Source organism: Pteropus medius, unplaced genomic scaffold (genome assembly GCF_902729225.1).
Source record: "Pteropus medius unplaced genomic scaffold, Ma_sr-lr_union100, whole genome shotgun sequence".
NCBI lineage: Eukaryota > Metazoa > Chordata > Mammalia > Chiroptera > Pteropodidae > Pteropus > Pteropus medius.
Window position 1 is genome coordinate 3,020,983 of NW_024349802.1, and position 22,553 is coordinate 3,043,535.

The 22,553-nt window shown below is 57.7% G+C and overlaps 1 protein-coding gene across 1 annotated transcript in view; it reads right to left on the minus strand.

The window, feature by feature from the left end:
- The window catches only part of PTPRE (protein tyrosine phosphatase receptor type E), a 128,994-nt gene that overhangs the window by 37,274 nt on the left and 69,167 nt on the right, over positions 1-22,553 (minus strand). The gene's annotated exons all lie outside the window — the stretch shown is intronic.

The window sequence follows — 22,553 nt, forward strand, 5'->3', positions numbered from 1 at the left end:
CAGCCCAGAACGAGCCACTAAACGAACACCTTCAGGTCACACAGGCTCCCACCGCTCAGGTCAATTCCCTTTGGCGTTTGTGTGCCCGTTTAGGGGAGAGTGGAGGCAAACAGGAGGGATCCCCGAAAACACCACACGATCTGGGATTCTGAGGTGCCGCTTCGCGGGCCCTCACGGACGCCTCTTCACTGTTACTCCAGATTCCACGCGACAAGCACCAGTCAACACTAGGGATGGCGCACTGTGCCTGCTGTGACCGGAGCCTAGGATTTCTGTTCTGCATCGGGGCAGCCCGGGGAGGTGCCGGTGGCCTCGGGAAGAATCTCAGGCTCAGGAAGAAGTTCAGTTCGTGGGCGGGTGGTCTAGGTGGTTGGAAGCAGGGTCCGGCCCATATGCACAGGTTCCCCTCTGCTGTCCCCCGGCCACCCACAACCCACGCTCCGTTCTTATTCCCAGTGGTGGCCTCGACTGCCCCCCACACTCAGCTGCGGGAACAGGCCCCTTACTGTCCGGCCCAGGCCCTCTGCCTCTCCCACCCTCCGACCCTGTTTGAAAGCCCAGCCCAGTCCCCTTGCTCTGGAGGTGTCAACGGCGACGAGGGAATGAGGACAGCACCTCACGTCGGTGCCCTCTGCCCGTCACTTCGCAGCATCATCTCGTTTCATCCTCACACCTCAGCTGAGGGCCTCGCACCGATGCTGGTCCTGTCCGAACCCTCAGGGGAAGCAGAGGCAGGTCCCTCCTCCAGGAAGGGCCATGGTCAGCTCCTCCCCGGCAGATGCCCGGGCACCTCTGGGTGGGTGGTGGGTGGGTGCACTGGACAAACCCGGATTGCAACGCGGCTCAACACAGAAAAAGGCTCGTTCGCCCAGGAGACCTCAGACCACCCCCTGGCTCTCCGCTTGCCAAAACGCCTTGGACACTCAGGAACTGTGACAGTGGCAGCATGATGGTGTGGAAGCCCCTCCCAGAGGACTCGCTGCAGGTGACAGCGGGCCGGGGCACGTGCCAAGTGAGAGCTGGCGGTGCCGGTGCCGACGGGGGCCGGGGCGGGGGCGCCCCGCTTCTGTACACCCTGCTCCGTTTCCCTCCGCTGACAGGGGCCCCGCAGACAGCTCTTCCCTGCAAAACGCATCCCCTGGGGATGTGAATGGACCGAGGCCAAGAAACATGGGTTTCTTGTCCCTGGAGAAGAATCGGGGTGGATGAGAAGCCATCGCAGGGGACCGGCCCGAGCACATTACAACAATCAGCCCCACGACCGTGGCAGTCACGATTGGCGTTCTCCGCTTTCCTCCCATTTTTTATTTTAGATCCCGCCAAACCCTGCTTTCCCACACACACAACATCGTTCTCATTTTGCGAGCACCTACCATGTGCCAGGCAGGCCCTTTATGTGATTACTGCCCTCACAATAACCCCCCAGGACTGAGAAACGGGCTCCACGAGGAGAAGGAACTGGCCCAATGGAGGATCCGGACCCAGGGCTGCCAGGGACGAACGCCCGCAGCCCCCGAGGGGCCGCGCTCACACCCCGCGTTTCTGTTACTGCGCAGTGCAACAAGACTCTTCATATATTTGAGTGAACTGCAGAGTAATTGATTAGGAAATACTCATTGGCTTACTACTCCTCGGAGGTGCGGAATTCCTGGTGGGAACATCCTTTCCTCGTCATATGCGTTAATTTTAAACCCCTCCATCTCCAAACGCTGAATGAGCTCAGACGAGCTGACGCCCTCGAGCCAAAGGTCATCTCATCCAGCATCGGACTCCACCGAGGTCCGCCAGTGCCTCCTGCAGTGGCAGGTGAGTTGCCCACTATGGCCAGCAGAGGGCACCAAACTGCAGACTTCAAACCCGGCCCACCGTGGACAGAGAGTCCCTTTACTGCAGCAATTGTATGGCAAGGCCAATGACAACTCGCCAGCCGCTGGTCATTCACCCTCAGAGGGCTTGCACAAGCTATCTGACAGGTACAGATACGAACCAGCACAAAAACAATGCCAGAAATAGTAATTATCTCCACGTCGAATTTTAGCCACTTCACGCAATCAATGCTGTGATTGATTACCAATCGCCAGACACTGTGGGGCATAAAATACGTGGAATCTCCAGGACTTAGATGATCAGAATAGTTTATTACCAACAGAGAGGACTTATTTTTACTCCCAGCAAAAGTCAGCCAGCTATCGATTTGATTAGAATTGCCTTTTAATTCCATCTAATGCCTTTTTAATACTGTTTGTTGGGCACCTACCCTGGGGTTGGTCATTTGGTCCGCTTCCAGATGTCCCGTGGGCCCAGGGACACTCCTTATCTTTGATGCAGACGCCCACACTGGGCTGGCTCACAGCCGGCGCTCCATCAATGTTGGTGGCCAGTGACGGTCCCCAAAACCCCGGCCCCACCCGCATACCAGCGAGGCGGCAGCTGGGAGAAACGCGCAGTTCTCCCAGTGAGCCTCCGAGGACAAGCAGCTAAAGTTGGGCCCCAGGAGTCCTCAGGACATGGCATCGGGGCTGCCCTCCCTCCACCTCAGGCACCAAGTCACCAGGTGGCTCCAGCACGGAACAAACACCTGGAGAGGATTCAAACTGACCACCGCACAGCCAGCAGGCCAACCACAGCGAGGCGCCCAAGAGACCAGGATGAAAAAGACCTGGGTCTTCCTTCTGCTTCTACAGAATGTCATCCAGAGGACGGACAGCCCTGTAGGTCACTAACCACGGGACAAAGTGCACTGGACGTAAGCGGGGGAAGGGAAGCAGAAGCACGGCCCACAGCGGCCATCGTGGCCAGGGCTGGGGGAAGCCCCTCCTGGGGAGCGGCCACTTGACCTGGGCAGAGACTGGGTGGGAAGGGTGTCCCGGGAGAGGCCGCAGAGGCAGGAAGGATGAGCACTCAGCACGCGGCAGGTGGACGGCCAGGGCGTGAGCGGGGCGGGGCACCAGGCCAGGTCACAGAGGGTCGCCAGGCCTCCCGAGGGTGGGGGCTTCTTCCCCCAGCAGATCCTACCCCACTGGCCCGAGGCTCCTGCTCTGTGAAGGAAGGTGCCAGATGCTGACAGGTGGGAACTGCGCCTTCTGGACCCGAGGCTCCGGCAGGCAGAACAAGCCTTTCCCTCCGCTGGGCAGCGGGCAGCAGCCTCTAAAAGCTGCCCACGTGTGGGGGCAGAGGTAGAGCCAGGCACGCTGTGTTCCCTGTTCCCACAATCGCTCCTGGGCAGTGTGGTCACAGTGACCTTCAGAGGCAGCTGGAGCAGACAGCGGACAGCTAGCAGCCTGGGTGGGTGGAGGCCCGAACCCCAAGTGTGGCTGTGTGTGTCTAGAAACTACCTGGTCAGGAGGCAGGTGGGAGACCCCTTATTTACCTGTGGGGGGTGGGGAGGGGGCCCTCACTTCCACAGTCTGAAAAAGGGGCTCAGAATGTCCACCTCCCCCTTCTGGAAGGATCTACGGATAACGTCCGAAGGGCTGGTGAGGCTCCGTGTCCCCAGGACAGGGGGCGCCCCAGGCTCGCTGTGCGGGGGTGTGGGCTGGTGGGGCGCTCGGTGCAGGTGTGTCCCTCTTGGCCTCTTTGTTTCTGCGGGGAGTGCAGGCCCCAGAGCAGCCTCCGCACATGCCCCCAGCCGTCCCCTCAGCCAGGCGCCTGCCCGGGACAGGAGTGGCTGGGGCTGAGCCATCTGGTCCAGACAGGGGTCTCTTCCTTGTCCAGGCCTTTTAGGAGAGGGCCGGCAAGGAGAGACCCACCACTGCCCCCTTTTGGGGGGTCTCTAAGTGCTCTATAGGATCCTCAAGGAAGGCCTATCTGTGTACCCCGAAATAATGTGGGTGCAGATGTGGAAAGAATGCCACCATACCTCTGACAAGGCCCAACTGCCTCTTTCCAGGGCCACAGGGATGCACAGACACTGCCCGTGTGTTTCCAGGGCAGGGGGCAAAAGGTCAGCTGGAGCTCGAGCCAACCCTGCTGTCTGTCTACTCAGAATTCCCCAGCAGGACGCCGGTCAGCGTCCCCCGGACGATGACAAACGGGGCCTAAATGTCCCCAGAAAACCAACAAGCTCAACTTTCCATCTGCAGGTCAGGAACGTACCTGCGGGGTGTGTGTCTGCAAGGGGTGAATTCTGGGGCACGGGGCGTCCCTGCACCCCGAAGTCTACCATGAATGGACCGTCGTCACTGACACAGATGGACGCTCGCCCCAGAAACCGACCAGGGAGGATGACACCCGTCTTCTGAAACAAACACAGGTCAGGCGGGCTCCGCCACCAGGCTTCTAGCGACGCCCCTGGGCTCCTGACGAGCCCTCCGCGAAGCCAGGGTCTCAGCGGCCTCGGTCCAGGCCTGGCGCCTAACACCACGTGCCTGCTCTCCAGCACATTGGGACACTGTCACCCGAAGGGCAAGATTATGATTTTTTTTTTTTTTTTAATGCACTGGGGAAGAACAAAAACTCAAAGAACAAAGATGCGTTTTCACAGTGAAGGAGAAACAAATCCAGACCTTTCCCAGCCTGCAGGTGTGAATACACGTCCAGGGAGGAGAGGTTTAAATAACCATAAACTCCCCGCGAGCGGTGAACCCTGCAGAGTCTGCACGTTCCGGAGGCTTCCGTGGCGACCCCACCTTCTCGGAGAAGGCTTTGCCCGTTAAAAAGGAAAAGATGCAAAGAACGAGCTTCCGACTCGAGCCGGCGAAGGGCGGAACTTAACTGCTTTCGAAGGACGATAATGGCACGTGTCTAACACGAAATCACCGAAACGCCGCTGGAGAAAAGACTGGGAAACGCGTCCGTGGGCTGGGAGGGAGAACGGGGCGGGGAACGAACCAGACGGAATAACGCGCGGAGGCCGGGCGGGTCCCCAGCCTGGCCGACCACCGCTGGGCAGGGGCCTGTGCTGCCCACGACGTCCTCCAGGGTCCTCCTGGCTGACCCTCCCCTGACGGCCACCCAGAGGGACAGGGGCCACCTCTGCCTCGACAGATGAGAACAGGGAGGTCAGAGAAGGTGAGATGCCCGCCCGCCAGCCCCTGGGGTTCCTGGAACACACGGAACTCTCGGGGTTCAGGAAACTGAATTCTGAGCACACCCTGGGCGGCCGTACCCGCAGAAGCACCGGGGTGTGGGGCGACCCGTGTTTCTCTCTGTATAAACACTTGTCTCCCACCGACCACATACTCAGGCCAGGTGTGTTTAGGGACACCTGAGATCCCTGGGGAGGGGGTGACCCAGGACCGGGCAGGGGCTGGGGACGGGCAGAGCCCACTTTCCTGGAGCAGGGCCTCGCCCCGAGGACCGCAGACGCCTCCTCTGAGGCCGACATCTTTCTCTGCCTTGTCCACTTACACGTCCCTCGCTGAACCTTAGCCCACCTGCGGGCCGTGGGACCCCCGGGCACCCAGCACTCTGACACCGGGCCGGAAACATCGGCGCAGCGACCATCCGGACATGCTCCGATGTGGCTCCTTTCTTGTGGGGGAGACGACGTCTCAGGAGGCCATCTCCGTTTCGCGCTTTCTCTCCTTGTGCGTGAACCGAGGGACGGCTTTTCTTAAAAGCGAGACGAGGGGACGGAGATTAGGTTCACGAGTTGCAGTCGATCACGTGACTCGTAAACAGCTGGGCACGACTGAGCCCTGGAAAACTAAGAGCAAGCATTTTCCATTCCGAAGGTCTCAGTGGGCCTTAACGAATAAAAACAGTTTTCAAATAGGTCCATACGCCCCATGTTCTCTCCCGCTTCGAGACCTTGCCTGAGCCCTGGCACAGGTGACCCCAGGCTCAGGCAGTGCCGGTAGACGCCATGCCTGTGCGCAAGGGACCCGCCCACTGGCCATGAAGAGAAAGATGAAGACAGTCTCGTGGTTCCTGATTTGGCTTTTCCTTAACTCGGGAGTATGAACGCGTAGCTCTGGGGGTGGGCCACTGGGCTCTCCTCTCCAAGTTCACGCAGGACCCCGGGGGCCCCCTCCTGCAAATCTGCGAATCCCCAGGAACCGAGAGCCTTCCTCAGACAGGACACAGGCTGGCTGGGAGGGAGGGGACCGGCTGGGGGAGAGGGGCGCCCCCAGGGCGTGAGGAAGGCGACCTTACTGCCCACGCCCCCAGACTTTAGATGGCTACTGAATGATGGATAGGACAGCGTTTTAAAAATTCAAGGCCAACAGTTCTCAACTCGTTAGGAACAATTGCTCTTCAGTAGAGCTCATTACTTTCCCTTTTAATTGGGAGAAATAAAGAAAATAAAATGGGAGAAATAAACAAAATAAAATGAGCTCATGAAATAGCGTCTGAAAATATACTTTGCCGGTTGAATGACAAAGTGATATTTTTAGAAGACAAAATGCTGCCTGCTTTTAGGCACAGAAAGGGCTTCTCTGCCCTGCACAGGTGGAGGTTTCACACTTGCCAAGGTCCACGCCCACAGAGAGGAGCGGGGTCTGGGGCTTTTGTTCACCACCTTTGAGATCAGGCGACAAACCATCATCGACCCTTGGTTCGAGGGTTGCAAAAAATAAGACTAAAATCTCAGTGAGCAACCCCTCTGCTTCGCGAGGTCGACAGACTTTGACACTGTGATCGAACGCCGTCGGCCACTCAGTTTTTCCCCGATGAGCAGGTGTTTCGTCCTCCGTGCCGAGGCAGCGGCTCCACAGCATTTTACTTCCTCTCTCGTCCCGAGTCACGTGTTCTCTCGTGTTCACGAGGTTTGGGGGCTCGAGCAAGCCCAGGCCTGCGGGGCTGTGTGAGCAGGCACGGCCAGTGGGAGGATGCACCGGGCGCAGGGGCTGCATGGAGGAGCCGCACGTCTGCAGGGCCGGGCGGGAGCCCCGGCTCCGACGCCCACGCCCGACTCACCGCCTCGCCCTGCGAATCCCGCGCCCCGGGATCGGTTCGTTTTGTCGAACGAACGGCTGCAGTTTGGAAGATCGGGGCTGAAGCTGCGGGGCGCTCGAGGCCTGGCGGCTCGACCCTGGCCGATGTCGGACTCTCGGGAACTCGGGTTATTAGACTGAAAGAGAAAAGTGGGTGACGGAGGACACGGCATCTCCGTTCACTCGTCTGCAAAGTGGGGCAATCGAAACTATGGCTGGTCCATCCGCAGCTGGCCACGCGCTGAACCGGCCACCTTCACGCTGGTTCCAGACGTGTCGTTTCCCCGAGCAGACCAGCAGCGCCATCAAAGGACAGAGGTCCCGAGCTAAGCGTCCACCCGGGGGCTCCGCTGACCCGACCCCCAGGTGCAGCCATGAAGACAGACCAACAACTGGTCTTCGAAGAACTCAGGGAATGGCTTCTGTCTAAGAGTGAAACTCCTTCGCAGCCGACCTCAGTGCTTCGTGATACACAGGCTGCTGCAGACCTGTGCGCACATTGTGGCTTATACGCTGCAACTGGTTTCCCCAAAGAATTATCAAAAACACCAGAACAATGTAAAGGCCTAGCATATCCCAACCTCTGATGCGCTGCCCCACACCAGGCTGTCTGCCTGTCCTCCTGGCCAGGACCAGGTGCTGGGGGCCTGGATCAGCACAGGTGAGGGGCCCTTGAGGGCAGGGTGGCACTCTGCCGGGCCACCAGCAAGGGCTCGTAAGAATATGGCGCGTTGGTCAGCCTGCTAAGGGATCGTTTCGATTTCCTAAGAACCCCGCACGAACCCGCATGATCTGGTGGTGCCTCTTGCCCTCCCGATGAGGAAGAAAACGTGAAGAGGTTATTCCGTTAGAATGAAGCCTTTCTCTATGCAGTGAAGGCACCAGAACCGCAGACAGCTTAAGATGCAAGGACACGTCCCCAAAGGACGTTTTCAGCAATCACATTTGAATTTGTCTAAACACCACCGAGGCCACTGAACGAGCGCCTGGTAGAGACCGGACTTCTATCCTGCGGCCAAATAAGAAGCAGATGAACTATAGTAGATTTTATTGGATAGATTCTTTTTCTCTATTGAAGAAAACCATTCGACTTGTCTTGAAAGGACGAAGGCAGGACCCCCGACGGCCTGTCTGTGTAACTCTTCCCTCCCGGACGGGGGTCCAAAAACCAGCGACGACGATGAAGCTTGGCTGCCTAATCCCAAACGCTGTGAACGACGTACGGCGTCTCACGAACAATTGCTCACGAGCTTCGAAAGTCACCGCGGGCTCTTACCAAACCGAAATATTATCACAGAATAGACTACTGGTCTCCGCGAAAGAAAATGCTCCAAGACAGCAAGCGACCTGCTCCAGGCCTGAGTGCGGGGCGGTCACAGACGCGGACCCCGCCCTGCCGGCTTCCTCCGTGCTTATTCTTCGATCTGAAATCGATACGGCCCTAATGGACGGCGCTAGTGATTTACTTGGCAGTTTCTTTCCAGCCCGACTTCCGTCCCCAGGCCCCGTCCACAGTGCCGTCCGGGGCGGAGGCCGCCCTCGCCCCCTCCTCCACCCCAGCGTCTCACCCGCCTCCAGCGCCCACACCTGCCACCGCCCTGGGGAAGCCCTGCTTTCTCCGGAGGCCTCAGCTGGAGCCCGTATGTGCCTGGTGGTCTCCGCTCCATGTGGCCTCCCATCCGCCCCACCTGACCTTGACTGTGGGCTCCTGGTGTGCTGGAGGGGCCCCGCCAGGAGGGCGGTCTGCAGTAGCACCCAGTAACACTGTAGGGGTGTCGTCGGGAGGCCGGGTGGAAGCACGGAGCCAGGGAATGACAGGCCCTGTGCACTGTGCCCCGTAGGACCCTCCATTCCCCAATTCCCAGGCGCCTCCTTTTCTGGACCTGCAGTTCACTAAAAGCCCAAAGAATGCCCAGCGGGCTGTGTGGCGGGGACGGTGTCTGAGGCACAGGCGCCATTTTCACAAAGCCTGGGGCTGGCCGGCCTGCTGTCTTTTCTCACTGGCCCTTAGCTTGGGTCCTGCCTGAGAAGCGCACCTGAGAAGCGCACCTGAGAAGCACACCTGAGAAGCGCACCTTCAGGGAGCCCAGGTGCTGCTCGTGGGGGCGCGGGGAGGGGGCATCCTTTACGCACGCGTGATAAGAGTTCTCCAGGCCTTCAGAATATGATCCGAACACATTAGAGGTGGTAGGTGGGTGAACCCCATGTTCTGCCTTGTGACTCTCACCTGACTTTCACGTGGGCTGTGTCAGTAAATCAATTCCGAGGTCTTTCGAACAGGACCCCAAAATAACCAACACCCGCACCCCTGCCTCCAGGGCAGATGCTGAGGAGGGAGATAAACCAGCGTCCTCCATGAAGACGGGGAGGTGTCCTTGTCGTGACCTTGGCTCGGCGGGCCTCGGCAGAGAAGCCAATCGCCTGGGCACATGCTCTGCCAACGGTGGGTCGCTAAACGCACCTGCCAGAGGCGGCCCTGGAGAGCGGGCCGACCGCGTGGGAGAGCGAAGCCCTCGGGAAGAAAAGGCAGGATCCACACGCAAGCGAAGCAAAGGCCCAAACCCTCCGCAGCGGCAGCCGCACGGGACGCCGACGGCCGAGGTCCGGGGAGAGACGTGGGAATCCGACGTCGCGTTCCCTTTTTCCTCCCATAGAGCACCTTCCTCTCTCCCTGTCTGGCGCCCAAGGCCCTGCAAGTGGTGGCGTCAGGACTCTGGGGCACGATGCGACAGGGGGCGGTCCCTGTGCAGCCGTGGGCCCCGGGGCGGAGCAGCCCGGGCTTTGTGCCCGTTAGAGTCCCAGGTTTTAACGTGGCATCTCCCTGCTGCGTGGGCACAACACGCACGCCATTTCTCTAAAACGGCACCCAAAACGCCGTGTGTGAGTGTGCATGTGCGTGTGTGCATGTGTGCGCATGTGTCTGTGCGTAGGTGTGCGCAGTGCATGTGTGCATGCTGCGGTCCTGCAAAGGCATGGTCCAGGTGTGTGTGTGTAAAAGGCAGGCATTACTGCAGTGCATGTGTGTGCACATGTGTCTGTGTGCGTGCACGTGCGCATGCATGTGCATGCCTTCAGAGAGGCGAACTGGAGGATAAGGGGTCCTGGGGTGCGGGGCAGCCCCTGCGGCTGAGAGGCCCTCATTTCCCAGCTGTCTTGTTTTCCAAGTTCTATAACCTCTGGAGGGACAGACGCCAGGAACAGTGGGCAGCTGGGGGCCTAACCCAAGAAGAGTGAGGGTCACGGCCACAGACGGAAGGCGGCCTCCCCTGCTCAGAGGAGCTGTCAGTGAGGAGCGGGCCTGCCCAGCCGCAGGTCCTTGACCTCTGCAGCAGAAGCAGCAAATGCGTCATTCAGGCCCCACGAACATAGACTCTGGCTGGGTCAGCGAGACCTATTTTGATTGGACCACACACGAGCCAGCAAGGTCAAAAGGAAGGAGGCATAGAGCGGGAAAGCCACGGCAAGGTGTTTGGCTCAGAGCTGGGCCCGCTGTGCAGATGGACAGATCTGTCCGCTCCTGGAAAGGCCACTGAAAAATGGCAGCTTCTGGAAGCAGCATCACGTGAGCTAGAGCGAAGCTTCCCATCCAGCGGGGTCAAGAAGGCTTAGACTTTCAGATAGCGCAGGATGGACCTAAAAGTCCCACTCACGTTCCCCACCCCAAGCTCCTCTCGCCGCTAGAATGCGCCTCTGTCATTAGCTGTCTGGAAGTCCCCAGAAGCCACTCAGGCTGGGGCAAGCGTGGCGAGCAGAGGCCAGGCCTGCAGGGCCCACCGGGTTCTGTGCCCGCCCGGCCCAGCCTTTCCCCGTCACCCGTCCCTGCTCACAGGGTAGACTGGGCGAAGCCACTTCAAGCATCCCAGAAAGAGGCCTTGCGGGAGGGCGTCCAGTCTGGAAGCCCGGGCAGATCCCCTCCTGTCCCCTTCTCCCGCCCCCCCCACCCAGGTTTCAGGGTGATTGTCATAAATGGAGAAGCTCACATGTCCTCCTCTGCAGTGGCCGCTGCTGCCCTCAGCATTGAGACCAGACTCCTCAGTGGGGCCGGGCGGGAGGTCCCCATCGCCCTTCCCGCCCCCACCCAGCAAACACACCGCTTCCCGCCCTCCATATTTCGTGGCCCCCTCGTTCCCAGTGCTCGGAAGACCCCTCCCCACTTGTAGACTCCTCTACACCCTTCTCCAGTCTGACCCTGCACCAACCTCTCCAGGAACCCGGGGCGCCCTGTTCCCAGGCCCCCTCACGGGCTGCCCGGGCGGTCTGCTGCATCAGAGCCCCCTGGGCTGCAGCCCAGCAGGCAGACAGCAGGCGCTCACGGGCACGTCTGCCTTCAATCCTCCCGGATGCGTGTCGCCCGCTGCCCACACTCCTTACCCTCGCGGAGTAAAGAGGGACGGGAAGGGCCTCGCCGAACGCCGGCTGTTTGGTCCAGGCGGAGCCGGGCCACTGTGCCCTTCATGCGCATTCCGCCGAGATCCCGGCTGGCATGGGCGCCCCGCCTCCGCAGGGCTCCCCGCTTCCGCAGGGCTCCCCGTCAGGACAGGAAGGCTGATGAGCCAGGCAGGTGTCACTTTGGTCTGAACGAGCTGAAACGTTCCTCTAACCCACTTTGAAAAAAAGACGAAGTCACAGAAGTAAATTTAAAACTGGCATGGCAGGGCCACCGGGTGGTCGGCAATTGGCTGGGATGAGGCCCTTCCGGCCACCACACAGACACCTGCTGGTGAGGGATGTGATTCTCCACCTGGGGGCTGATCGAAGGTAACAGGTCACCGTAGCACAGAAGGGACAAACCAGAGCCTGCTGACCAGTGACCACAGACAGCCTCGGGTGGGCCCTGGGATATGGTTTGGAATATTTTTTCGTTTTTTAAAGATAGAATCACACACAGTTAAATGCACAGGCCTTGACCTGTGGCTGGACAAGTCCTGACAAACACACGCCCCCACGCGGTCCGCACTGCAGACAAGAGGACGCGCACTTGACATTTCTCTAGAAACGTCCTTCTCATCCCTTCTCGGCCTGGTCTCCCCCGTCTCAAGAAGCATGTGCTATTCTGATTTCTGTCTCCAGAGGTAATTAGCTTTGCCTGGTTTTGAACTTCCTGTGCACGGAACCAAACAGGAAACTTGCTCGTGCATGGAGTTTCTTGCGTTCATCGGGGCCGGGAGGCTCGGCCATGCGGCTGTGGGCAGTGGCGGTGCGGTCTTCTCTACCGCGGACGTTTCCCGTGTGGCCGCCACGACAGGTGCACCCCTTCGCCTCTCAATGCACATCTGGGTTGTCCCCAGCCCCCTCTCCCCCGCTGTATTTCGGCTATCATGAGCCAAGCTGCTATGAACTGTTTTTGCGAACATTTTTCATTTACTCGGGTCGAATGCCCGTAAGTGGACTTGCTTGGTTCAAAGAGTGGGGATATGGTGATAATTTTAAAAGATTTTGAAATTGGTTCGAAATCCTTAAAAAGAGGAAGAGTGGCCACATATAATCTGGAGATGTGGCTTCTCCTGGGAAAGCCAGGTCTGGCCAGTGCTCCCGCATGGCGGCATGGGCTGGCCCTGTGACTGGAACCCGGACTTGTCTAGTGCCCTGAGGCCCGACTCTGCCCATTCGCAGCTGGGTCACCCCCTCGTGCCTCCTTTATCACACGCCTGTGCCTGCCACTCCACAGGAGGACACCTAGCCCCAGAGTCTGGATCAAAGTGCCTCTCCACCAGCACCGCCCTCACTCAGGACTCCAACAAGCATCTGAACTTGGGGGTGGGGATTTATTTCCTGACTCGAAGCGAGATAGGAAACATTTTCAGGCCACCACTAACCAGAATTGTGGGAGGATTTTAATTTGGTTCGGTCTCCCTTAATATGCTGCAGATACACAGGTTTTAATCTTCTTTTATTAAAAATAAATCCACCCTCTCATTCAGGTCTCTTGTGTGAACGTCTAATTAGGGCAGAAACTCAGTCCAGCCCTACAGGGGTGTGTCACTGTCCCTCAAGAAAGAAAAGACTGTCCGTATCTTCTGAAAAATGTTAATTGGGCCAAACAATGGCATGAATTATTTATAACTACACCTCTGGTTATTTGGGAAAAAATTCTGCCTCCAATTTACAACCAAGGAAAGAACACTTGATATTTATTACTCAGAGAAGCTGCTTCGTCCTCGGACACCCCCAGTAGAGTGGATGCACAACTCGATTTGTGCCTAGAGGGGACACAGGGGCCAAGGTCCCTTCCGAAGGCCTGGCCCCCATCATGCCTGAAGCAAGATCACATTTGGGTGCAATCTAAGTAAGTCCATGGTAGCTTCATTCATTCATTCATTCATTCATCCGTCGAACTATCTACTGGCACCTCCTGCACCGCAGTGAACAAAATAAATAGTGCCCTGCCCCCCCCTTCCCACGCCCCCGTGACTACTGGGGGCCCTTGGTTTACGGGTGGCTTTTCTGGGGAGGCTCTACCCCGTGATGTTGGCTTCTGTCTAAATGCTTTCTACCACCAGCCCCTAGCGGCGTGCAAACATCAGATTCTCCCTCCATCTCTAAATTATCCCAAGAGGCTTCCTAATAGAGACCCTGCCCGCTATCTGTTTGGACCACAAAAATTTTGGTCTGCAGGGCCACTCGTGTTTCTAAGCGCAGGTTGGGGGGAGGACGTTCTCTTTGCCACGTTTGACCCAGCTAAGGGCTCCGCTTCCACCCGGTAAAGCCAAACCCTTGAAGCGATGTAGTTCCAAGGTTATGTTTCTCTTCATCGATGCTCCGTTGGTAAACTACAATCAACACCACGTAATTATGGAAAATTATAACAGCAGCACAGCAGTAAAGCAACAGTTACCCTTTGGGAATATTAATAAATAGCTACTCTTCTCTTTAATAGAAAATTCATGCCTATTTCATAAAAATGGTTTGCTCTCACACTGGGAAACATTATGACACTCATGCATTTTTAAAGAAACACTGATTTTAGTACGGCCAGGAGCCAGTAATAGAGATTTGTTTGTTCGTTCATTCAACAAATATTTACTGAGTGTCTTCTGGACACAGAGGCCGGAAGGAGGCCTGGTTCAGCCAGCAAGATTTGACAGGGACTTCCTCCTCCAGCCAGGAAGACCAGCTGTCCCCTGGGAAGAACTTCACTGGGTCAAGGTGGAGTGTGGGGAGTGGCTGGCGTCAAACCACTGGAGAGTTTGCTCTACTCCTGGCTTTCGACACAGGTACTCGGTGCTGGAGATTCCACAGGGACTAAGAGCCCATTCGAGCCTTTGGGAAGCTCCCACAGGCAGGAGATGATGCTTCTCCCATGGTGAGCACATAGTAGGTACACGTGAAACACCCTGAGTTGAGCTCAGATCCAGACATCGGGGGCATGGCATCAAGAGAAAGCTGACTGTGCGCCTCCTTCCTGAATTCAAAGTCTCTGCTGTTTCTGCTGTGGTCAGGAGCTTTCCTGGGGGTTTTCAGCAAAGCAAGGCTGGAAGGTGTCAGTGGGTATTTCCACTGTTTGGGCTCCTGGGACGCTGTCTGCTCTCACCCGCAGAGGACAAGAAGTTGGGTTTATGGGCAAGGAAGATACTGGGTTCCTCAGTGACCATGACTTCAGAACTATGCTCAGTGTATTTTACTCTCCTGGAATAGCCCTTGCAGCTGACTGGGAGGCTCCAGGAGGCAGCCCGCCTTGACAGGACAGACGGGTGGACCTGGGCTCATAGCTGGGCCCTTCACCTTCCTGGCAAGTCTCTTGCCTCTCAGAGGAGACTTTTCTCCTCTGTGACCTGGGGGCCCAGTGCCTGCATGTCAGAGTCCATGGGGACACAGGTGGACTCTCTGGCCCAGGTTCTGCTCTAAGCTGGAGGGAGGGAGGGCAGTGACAGCCACATCCCTGAGGTTCAGGGTGCCGCCTCTGCACTGGTACGTCTGCCGAGGCTGGGAACCAGCCGGTGGTACCCTTGGGGACGCAGTGTGCTCCCAGGAGGCTCACGGCCCAGTGCGGCAGACAGATGTGATAACGAGCAGGGTGTTAGAGAAAGCAGAGTGACAGGAGTGTCTAAACAGGGGACTTCAAGTGATGAAAGTATTATAACTTCAAGTTTCGTTTTATGGGCTCAACTCGCACCCGAATTTGGAAGCATCAGGGATGCAGGTGACGCGGGGCGGGGCGGGCCCGTGTCTCCACGCATGCGCCGTCGCTGGGAACCCGGGCGCGATGCCAGAGACGACCAGCAGGTGGCGCAGCCGGGGAAGCCGCGGAAACGTCCGCTCAGCCCGCGAGGCTCCCAGGCCACAGGGCAGAACGTCCCCAAGTCCCGCCTCCGGCCGAGTCGGCGTCGCCCGCCCGCATCTCTCCAGGGTCGCTGCAGAAACGCGGCGTCTGGCGCCTGCCCTCCCCGCAAATAACGACGCCACCGCGGCCCGGACGAACACCTGTTCTCTAAGGATGTCCCTTCCCATTCACGATGCTGAAGGGATTACCTAGGAGCTGGCACAACAGGACGCGTCTGAATTCCCCCCAACGGGCCCATTTGCCGGCCTGAAACGAGAGGAAGAGACTATAAATCACACAGCGTCCCCCGCCAGGAGGCTGGCTTTGTGCCCGCAGGCGTAATTGAATAAATTCTTCTGCACATATTCACGTTGATTACTGGACCCTATAGCTCGAAGGATGTGTCAGTGATGTGGCGTGTGGGGCAGACGTGGCAACTGATGAAGACAGAGGACTTCCAGGCACGCCGGCCCGCGGCCTGCCTGTCAGTTATGTAATAAACGATGGATGACAACAGCTGGGCTTTGATGTTTGGTTCAGGGACCTAAGTCAGGGGAAGCGAGGAGGGGCGGGGAGGAGGAAGAGGGCCTGGGCGTGCAGGTCCCCACGGAAAGCCGCCAGGCTGGGGACAGCATGGCCTTCCCCCAGTAAGGGGACAGCACCTGTGCCCCAGGAAGGAGAGCAGCTTTTTTACGCCTGAGAGGAGAAATGTCAGTTCCCCACGCCAAGCTGCGCCCTGGCTCTCCTGTCTTGGGTGTCCCACGGCTCAGCCACTTTCTGTGTGTGAGAGCTCAGGTGTTGTCTCACCTGCAGAATGGGGTGTGAGTGCTGGCTTGAGACCATGAGCCAGCGAGGCCAGATGTGCAGAAGGCTACAACAGCTGGGCTGGGGGGACAGCCCAGGGCCCGGCACGTAGGGGCCGCCCAGAGAGAGGGCCTGCCCAGTGAATGACCGCGTGGAGGGAGGGGCGGTCTCATCCCTGTGAACAGAGTGCCCACTAGCCCCGCTGGTCCCGATGGCCTCCGGTCACGCCCACTGCCCCGCGTGATTATCAGCAAAACTGTCAGGGCCTGAGACCGGCTCAACGCCCACCTTCCCCGGGAGAGACGCAGGGAGGCCAGGTCACCGTTCTCAACCAGGAGCACAATCCCATCGTCTCGGGGTAACTCCTGACCAACAGTGACACGCCCAACGAACCTCTCTTCCACTCAGTGGCCTCGAGACAGCGAAGGAGGCGGAGCGTCCTGTCTGAAAACCCCGGGTCACCGAGTTCTCCTCAGCGTCCTTCCCACCACAGCCGCTGCCCTGGCAGCGTGGACGCTGGACAGAGCTTGGGCCACCAAGGCCACCGGTTCGGGGCGACCGAGCTCGGGCCCGCTTGCCGTGTGGCCTCGGGCAGTTCTTCCCTTCTTCAAGTCTGCAACGCGAGCAAACCAGGGCCCCGGCCCGGCCCCTGGGCCGGTGGGAAGAAAGCTCTCCGCGTCTTTTCTGGAATGTGAACAAACATGCCACGGTATGTGTCGCACACAGGCAAACAAACGAGAAGCTACAGAATCGGTTCTTTCTGTTATCTTGGGCTGGCGCTCTGAGTGTGTGTGTGCTCAGGGTGAAAACTTCAGGCAGACCTCGGTTTTCCGTCGCAGAGACATAAACCCCCAGAATTATGAGGGACGGTCCCGGGACGGTGAGAGCTCTCCCGTTCAGACACACAGCAGCATGTAGGGAGCAGTGGCTGTGCCCAGGCTCTCTGCTGGACACCCCAGACCCTGCCTGGACACTCTGCCTCGTGGAGGGCTGCTTCTGTCGGCCTGCAGTGGGGGCACACCACAGGGGAAGACACTGCACCTGGGCCTCCCACAGTGACTGCCCAGGCCGTCTCAGGCAGAGAAGGCACATCCTGGTAAGACCCGCAGAGGACCCATGAAGCGTCCCAGCATCAGCTAGACCAGACACCTCACCTCTCTGTCCGTCACCTCTGGGGCCTGGCGCTGGGCACGGCACCCACACAGGCCTTGCTAGCTGGCGTGATGGCTGGGAGCGTGAGGGCCCCAGGAGTGAGGACCGCGCCAGGCTGAGAACGAGCCTGCGCTTCCGGGAGCGTTCACCTGGCTTATCTGCTTCCGAGAAAGAACCAGAAACCTCAAGCCTACGCTCCTGGGTCTCCTCCTGCTCCGTCTCCTTCTCACACCCCTTTTACTCCTGGCCAGTGGCAGGCATCAGGACAGGAAGTCCTGTGAAGATGTCACCTGGGCCCACACAAGCTGAGACAAACACCGGCAGGCGGGCCATTCCCGTCATGAGACCGCGGGACGGACCCTCACATCCGGCCCGTCTGGCCGGCTGTCTCCAAGGGCTACCCCCCCACCCCCCGCCATTCCAGAATCCCCCAGGCTACCGGAGAAAGAGAATATCGATCGACTTGATTCGGCAGTGGCGGAGCTGGGTTTAACATCTCTAACCTCATCCCTGGCTCCTGAAACTTTTGCTAAGAACCGCTAGGATTTCTCCCCGCTGAAACGAGGCTATTTCAGGCCGAGAGAGCCCCACACCCCGGCTACTGTACCCCCACCTTCCAGAGGCCCTGAGGGAGAGAGGCAGGCGGAGGGCACAATCAGCAGGCCCTCTCAGAGACGGGCCTCCAGGCGTCGGACCGGCTGCCTTCTTCTGGGGTGCCCGGGGAGCTGCCCGCCACCCCAGTGCGAGCCCTGGGTGGCACGGGGGACAGCAAGCTCCAGGTGCCAACCGTGAGTCAGCACCGAGATCCAGAACGTTCGGCTGGGTAGGAGAACGTGCGCCCTTATTTCTAGAAGCTGGTGGATGAGTGACAAGTGACGGTGCTGACATTGATCACGACAGCAACATTTACAGGGCGCGAGCTGTGGACACTGGTCCACGCACTTTACACATAAACACACTTGACCCTCTCCTCACGGCGACTCTCTGAGGCAGTACGAGGCTGTCGTCACGCCCGTCACACAGAGAGGTTAAGTCATCCGCCCAAAGCCACACAGCCAGCAAAACGGCAGAGCCTGAATTCAAACCCAAGCAGAAAACCACGTCTCCACGGTCATCGGGAGCTCATCAGACCTGGGGATTATTCTGAAAGGCGTTATCAGGACAGGCGTGGGAGACTTGGGGCACCATTGAAGCCAAGAACATCTCCTTCCAGGACAAATGGACACATGTTCTGTGAATTCCAGAAGTTCACTGAAAATATCTATGCAACTCCCCGCCCGCATCCACGACTGTTCTGCCACCGACCGACGTTAGCATTTTGCTGGTTTTGAATTCAAACGTCTCTCGGACTTTCATTTTAACTCCGTTATACCTGAGAAACACCCCTGCATCGTGAAATGGGGGCTTAATAAATATTGGTTCAACGTGTGACCGAAACGGACAAAAGGTTTGTCAGAAAGACCCAGAGTTGAGCTTTCTACCCCGCAACCAGCCAACGTCGCTATAAACACCAGCTGTAGCTCCTTAAATATTTATCAGTATGGAACCACAGACTTTTATGACCTTTGAGAATTCGTTGTTGTTAGCAAAAAAAAAAAAAAAAAAAAAAGAAAAAGAAGGAAAGAAACCTCAGGCTACGAGCGTCACAGTCTCCTATAAAGCTGGGTAACGAGAAACTAGGAAACGGGCCGTGAGCACTGGAGTGTGTCGGTCCTGTTTAGAAATGTCCAAGTCACGTAAAGAACAGTGAAAATGAACGTGAGCTGGGTCAGACTTCGAAGTCCCTTCGAGCAAAGAGCCTCCTGTCATTTGAAATCCGATGACAAGGAGGAGGCCGGAAGGAGCAGGGGGGAGAACGCGCCACCGTGGCTGAGCCGCTTTTCCCGGTGACAGAGTCTCCCATGGGACTTGACACAGTCCAGGGGCCCAGGAAGGCCTTCCGTTGTCCCCGCGCAGGCTCCCACCGTGGTCACCCACACGTCTGTCGACCTCTCCTCTCCGCTGCATCTCAGGTCTGGCGAAGCCAGGCAAACAGAAAGAAGGGACGAGAGCCCCGCACAGGTGTCGTCCAGCTCCGTGCAGTGACGCTGTCGATGCAGGGTAAACCCTGCACCAACCTGGCGTAACCATTGCTCCGCCTGTCACCTGTATCTGGAAACTAGGTAAAACACGAATTAGAAAGCTCAGAGGACTGAACCCTCCTGATTCCTGTTTGGCTCAGACAGGAGGAAAACAGACCTAACTTAAGCAGTGGTTTTCATTAGGACACAATCAACTTCTAGGCCCCTCTTAGGTACTTAGTTAAGTACCTAAGAGGGGCCTAGAAGTTGATTGTGTCCTAATGAAGTGACTCTTGGTGACTCTTGGTGGCTCCTGGGTACGGGCTGGTCACCAGAAAGACCCAGGCGCACTTAGAAGCTTGGCATTCTCGGCCTTGCCCCGCATCCCCACGAGACGGGAGAAAGTCTGCACATCGGGTTAGTGACTGATCACGGCCGTGTGATGAATCCTCCATAGAGCCCCAAAGGTCCAGGGTTGAGGGAGAGATAATAGTTTCACAACTCCGAATGTACGAAATGCCACTGAATTGTACTCTTTAAAATGGCCAATATCACGTGATGGGAATTCTACCTCGATAAAGAGAAAGCATTTCAGGCCCACTGCAGACGGTGCTTTGGGATAAGAGGCAGCTCCCCGAGCCTGGCATCCAAGGTCCTCACGGGAAGTAACATTCGTGGGCGGCACTGGTTGAGGGCTGCACACTCAGTGCTCCGTACTCCGTGTCCACTACTCGGTGACCCCCATCACTAACTCATCAAACCCCCACGACAACAATAAGAGATTGGAAGCACGATTACCTTCGCTGCACAGATGAGGAACCTGAGAGGCAGGAACGCGGAGGAACTCGCCAGCGTCATACAGCGTGGAAGATGGCACCGCCTCCCCCGGGGGACGGGGCAGACGCCCTGGGGTGGGGGCCAGCGGGGCCGGCGACGGAATATCCTAGAGGGCACGCGGGCTCCTACGCAGGCTTCCGGGCTCCACTGTTCACCCCTCTGTGCGAACCATTTCTCTGATTAAATACTAATCTTACATTTTGAGGATCCCATTGTGCCAAATTACACGGTGAGCACGGACTGCAAATGACACTTGTTATTAGAAGTTACTCGGCCACATTTATGCTAATTACGTTGGGTCTCGTTCCTTCAGCTCTAATTTTGAAATGCTGGCAGGACGCCAGCGTCTCCTGTCCACACGTGAACTGCCACAGACGATGCAGTACGGCGCGCATTTTATTTTCTAGCTGCTCAAGATTACTTTACACTTAACAGCCGCTCACTGACGTCACACGCGGCTTTCACGCTTCGCTTTCCCTTTCTTGCACTATGACCACGATGAGCGTCACAGTACGGTTTTGAAATGCGCACCACACAGCACGCCTTCACGATCAACGGCACTACTATGTTTTAATGCATTTGAAAACATTTTTGAAAAGTTGTTTTCCCAGAGCACGCTCGCTTTTAAAATTGATTTCCCAAAGAAACACAGATGACTGCTGTCCAGTGTACTTAGGGGACCACAAACGAATACCAAAATGACAATACCCAACGCTGTCCGGGGCCGGCTCCCGGGCAGGTGGCATGCTGAGTGCTTTACAAGAATCATGTCATCTCTTGCACCCCGTCGCCCAAGAGGAAAGTACTGCCTGACAGAGGTCGAGTCACCTCCCATGGTCTCTCATTGGGAGGAGGTGACAGGTCATGATTTGAACCCAGTGTCCGACCCAAAGCCCACGCTGCTTTTCCACACTTCGAACTATGTAGCTCTGCACGCGCGTTTGCAGACTGACAAAACACGTCATACGTCACACGTCGCCCCCAAATATTGCAAAGCGAATATCATTCATTGGTTCATTTTCCCTAATTCAGAAATGACAGCTTGAACACCTACTACGTGCCACCCAGGGTGCCAGGAGCTGGGAAGGCAAAGATGAGCGAACGCGGGCACCGCTCCCCACAACTCCGGGGTCAGACATCGCCACCTTTCCCTGTCCACCCGCCCACGGTCGCACAGTCCCTCCTTGGCACTGTTTGCCACCGCCTGGAACTTAGAGAGTGGAACCCTGTTGCCACGCCCTGGCCTGAAGACCATCCCCTGGCCCAGGCTTGTCCCCTGGGGCGCTCCGCAGGTGGCTGCTTTCACACGAGCTTCCCGAAAGCTGTCATCGCCCAGCTCCTGAGATGGCTGCCCTCACCAGCACTGGGAAGTCACAGCACAAACAGACAAACAGCGGGTCGGTCAGGGGACCACCCGTCCGCGCTCGCCTTACGGCCCAGCTCTCCCCTCGGGAGGCACTGGATTTCGGAGGGGGGACGGCTGGAGGCAATGCTGGTCCCGCCCTTCCAGCCTGCAAACATCAGACCAGAGGGAACCCTGCGATCATCCTGCTCTTTCAGAGAAAAGGGTGGGGGGTCTGTTTGCAGGGCGCGAAGGGGGGAAAGCAGCCGAGACCATGGCTTCTCTGACCTAAGACCCTTGATGTTTGCAAACACGAAGCCCTCATTGCAGACAGCATCAAGCCACCTCTTCTGCCTTCTAACGGGGGGCTGATTTTCATGGCCTCTTGTGAGACTCCGTTCTGAAAACCGTCCTAACATACTCTCCCCAGAGCCCTCCAGCCCCAGTGGGAGGTCCCCGGGGGCAGGAAACAGAAAGCACAGACCTCAGTGTCCCTCTGTCATGAAGGCAGTTTCTCAGTGGGGCGGGGCCCTGAGCCAGCATGTTAGCCGGAGATTTGGGGTCCGCCTGGGGTGCAGAAGTGGGAGCCACCCCCAGGCCGCCTCACAGCCCCCAAAGAAGAAACAGCAGGAAGGGACAGAGATACCGAGGGCGGGTGGATTTAAATTGCATCAAAAGGGGGTAAAACCTTGCGAAGTGCCCAGAATTCACTGTGTGCGTAACTGAGATAAAATACTACGCGAGAAAAGCGGGTGTGTAGTTCCCACGAGCCTTTCTCCAGCACCCCGACGACTGTGCCCCTACGTGGAGGCACGCAGGTACGAAACGAGTGCCCTCAGGACCTCCCAACTTCCGTAAGAGTGGCCCCTACTTTTTTCTGCATGCACACGGCATGCACACACGTGCGCGTGCACGCACACGAGATTCCTCTTTGACAATGAACTGGGGTGACGTAAGTTGACGGGAAGGGAGTGGACAGAAGCCCTTCCACGTTACAGGCGAAAGACGGTCATGTTTTTTTGCTGTAGCCTGACCAACCTGGAATAGCCCATGTTCTCCCTCAGGGCAAACACAGCGAAGCAAATATTTAAAGTGAACACGAGATCCCATTCGCGATGGTCTATGTGGAGGCTCAAACGCACAGGGTCCCCTTCTAGCTAGACTCGGGTGAAGGGGACGCCGGCCCTGGCATGGCAGCCTCTTGTCCCTGGGCACCTTCA